Source organism: Lycium ferocissimum, unplaced genomic scaffold (assembly GCF_029784015.1).
Source record: "Lycium ferocissimum isolate CSIRO_LF1 unplaced genomic scaffold, AGI_CSIRO_Lferr_CH_V1 ctg4155, whole genome shotgun sequence".
NCBI lineage: Eukaryota > Viridiplantae > Streptophyta > Magnoliopsida > Solanales > Solanaceae > Lycium > Lycium ferocissimum.
Genome location: NW_026725587.1, coordinates 49237 through 53135, shown reverse-complemented (window position 1 = coordinate 53135; position 3899 = coordinate 49237).

Sequence of the window (3899 nt, the reverse complement as noted above, 5' to 3'; positions counted from 1 at the left end):
TGTGGCATGATTTATTCGTGATCGTCAAGGCATGCAGGTATTCCGCTTAGTGCATGTGTGTATTATTACATTGCATTGCATCGCACGTGCATTCATATTATGTATATATCCACATCTATATATATATATATTTTATATATTGTTATTATATATTATATTACCGGTTGCATGGTATATATACGTATTCCGTATTGATTTATTGGTTGATTATTTATTTGATATATATATATATATTAGTCGTGTGCCATAGACTCGATTAATACATACTTGGGAATTGATGGACTCGAGGATTAGAGACTTTCTCCTAGGCTATGATTTGAGGTTATGGAGATCTATTGTTGATTGTACTATGGTTATTCTAAGGAATCGTGGGAAATTTGGCTGACTTGTGATTAGGTACTTCACCATAGGCTATGATTCGGGTATTTGATCCTTCTGTACTTGAGTTCTTATTCTTGGAATGTGTTGTGTCTATACTTGATTGTAAGCATGTCAATTCTTCAGTCTCTTCCTTTATATATTTTAGCTAATTGTTGTCAGCCTATGAGGCCTACTTAGTTAGTGTTGTTTGTACTGATGCTACCTTGCTACACTACTTTTCTGGGAGTAGAGTGTGTGACAGGTTCTAATTTTGATCCTCGAGAGTGTTTGCCAAGACAGAGTTGTTGGAGACTTAGGGTGAGCTACTTCTAGATCTACAGCCCGAGTTTCCATTCTTCGTATACTTGTCATCTATTTCCAGACAATATTCCTTTTGATGTTATAAGCCTTGTATGGAAACATTCAGATAGGTTTTGTTATATATTTAGACCCATGTGTTTATTAGTAGCTCTTGTGTTGACTTAGACCAGATGCCTGGGGTAGAAGATGTATTCCGCACTTATTCTCTTTTAATTGTTATTGAGAGTTATTATTATTTACATTGTTATTTTGCATTAATAGTTGTATGTTGGGTAAGTGTAGGGTTCACCTACCAAGGTGGGAAACGGTAGGTGCTGCAGGACTAAGCAATTTTGGGTCAACAGGCCGTAAAATAGGCCTAAAGTGCGCATAAAACCAGTCCGACAAAGAAGTTTAAAACTTCTTTTTTGGCTTTTTCACTTCATTCTTCACATCCCCAAGCCCTAGAATGACCATTCTCTTTTCTGCTCATCATTAGACATCAAGGTAAGTCCCTTCCATGTATTCCTAAGTGAATTTTAATGATTATGCATGAATTCTAAGCGAAATCTTATGTTATCAACCTAGGGTTTTCAAGAAAACCCATATCAAGGTTCAAGGTTAAGGCTTTTGGGTTTCTTATTCAAGATACAAACGTTATTACAAGTTTTGGAGCGATTAAGGTATGAAGGGCTTCTATCCACGTGTGGGAACATCATTGTTCTTCCCAACGCCACGGTTCTTCCATGATTTCCTATAATTTCCCTAGTTCATGAAAATACCAAACAATGTTATAGTTAAGTTATAATCTCCGTTTTGGTGTTCATGATATATCATTCCGAATGCCATGAACCCTGCAGGTAATCCGTGAATGCTCATAATATCGATTCCATGAGTTTCAAGCATGCAACACAAGTATTTATGAACTACTATAGAATTACTTCATGAATCCTCCATGATTTTCCATGTCTTATGAAAACTATATTCATGTTATATTATACTTACAAATCATGTCTACAAGTCATGTTTATGAAATCCATGGGATTCTAAGTAAACTATATTCATGTTCATGTTTTGAAATTTGCACAAATTACCGAGAGGGTTTAATACCTGAAACTACGTATGCCAACGTATGATAAGGATCGCTGCTCCCAGTTAGGATGATTCATTCATGTTTACCCATTGCGGATTAGTGTATTGATCCATTCATGTCATGTTGATGTCTCATATCCTGGCAAGGTACGAGATGGTTTACCTGATCAGGCAGAGATTAGACGGTACGTGCTCACATGGTGGTTACATGTCGGTTATACTAATTCTCTCCCATTTAATAATGTTTTACTCATGTTACATTACATTCATGTCAGATACTACTCATGTTCATGTTCAGCTTAAAGTTTCAGTTCTTATTATTTCATGTGCCATGTTTATTCATTTAGTTGCTTTACATACAAGTACAATTCAAATGTACTTATGTCCTTTTTGCTCGAGGCCTGGATTTCATGATGGAAGCATTGATTTATAGGAAGATGAATCTGCACGCTAGGAATCTTCAGATCAGCTATTGGTGAGCCCTATTTCATTCGGGCGTTATCTTTATTTATGTCCATGTCATGTTAGCTAGTAGAGGTATGTCGAGGGCCTTGTCCCGGTAAACAATTTTAGTATTAAGACTCATGTTTCAGAGGTTTCATAGATTAATCTAGCATGTCTTGTCAGATGTTCGGTGTGGTGTAGCCATACCGGCTCGAACTTACGATGTTTTTTAGACTATTTCTGCACTTATGTTAAAATAGTATTTTCAGACTTGTGATTATTAAATCTCACGTTTTACTTAGATCATTCATGTTTAACTTATATTCCGTATCTGTACATGTCCCATGTTGATTTAGCAAGCCATGTGGTTCGCTCGATCACATGCAGTCAGGCACTGAGTGTCGTGTTACACCCAGGTCATGTTTCGATCGTGACAAAGCTTGGTATCAGAGCAAATGTTCAAGTGTCTTAGGGAGTCTATGAAACCATGTCCAGTGGGTTCACCTTTATGTGTGTGTGCGGGCCACACATGTAAACAGTTGACCATCAAGACATCTAGGATTGTCTTACTTCTTTCATACTCTGGATCGTACAATTAGAGCCATGTTTTCAGGAATGCTTCTAACTCGTGCATATTATGTATTTCAAAAAATGCCTGCAAAAAGGAAGTAGACCAAGAGAACATCATCCACTAGCCAAAGGGCTACTGCTGAGGCTAACTGAGAAGTAAACTCTCAGTCTCAGGGAGTTTGCACCAGTGCTCAAGGACTTGCGTTAGATTCAATACCCCTTGTTGACACATAATTTTTGACCTCCCGTGATTTATTTTAATTACTCAGAGTCCTTAGATAATAAATGAAATAAGTTGTGCATCTTAAAGGGTCTGAATAATTTTTTATAAATTATTCAGGAAAATATTTTACCTCTTTTAAATTGATAAAGAGATTTTTAGGGCATTATAAATTATGTGGAAATTAATTGATATTTATGAAACTGATGGATTATTAGAATTAATCGAAAGCAAAACAATTTTTGAATAATTATTTATTTAGTTGTTGAATCAAGGAAAAAATCAGTTAATAAATAATTATTTTTATCTTTTATCCAAGGTGTTTGAATAATTAAAGGAATTGACCATTTTACCCCTCAACCTTTAATTATGTGCGTTTGCATAATTATTTGATATTTAATTAGAGGGGTCATTTTGCAAATTGGTTTTGATTATTTAAATGGTTTTACATAAATGACCACATTTGAATTGACCAATTCATGGTTTAGGGAGATTGGGGTCATTTTTACAAATTTAGCCTCTTAGGGGCTTTAATTGAGATGACCGAATCCATTGGCAAATCAATTAAGGTCATTAGTGCAAATTAGTTCTAATTGGTTAATTAATACCAAAATAAGGCTATATTTAAAATAACTAATCAGATCAAGATTATTAAAGGATATTTTTGCAATTAGCTAGATAAAAGGTTACAATTGCAAGAAATCATTTAGTTTTAAAGCCAATTGAGGCCAAGTAAGTAAAAATGGGTTTAATAGTCGTGTCCCACTAGGTTTTCCCTGCAAGGTTTTTAACGAGGCAGCAAGTAATGCGTATTAGAAGATATGTGTACTCTTTTTCCTTCACTAGTATTTTTTCCCACTGGTTTTTCCTAGTAAGGTTTTAACGAGACACAGTATCTATTATCTATAGACAT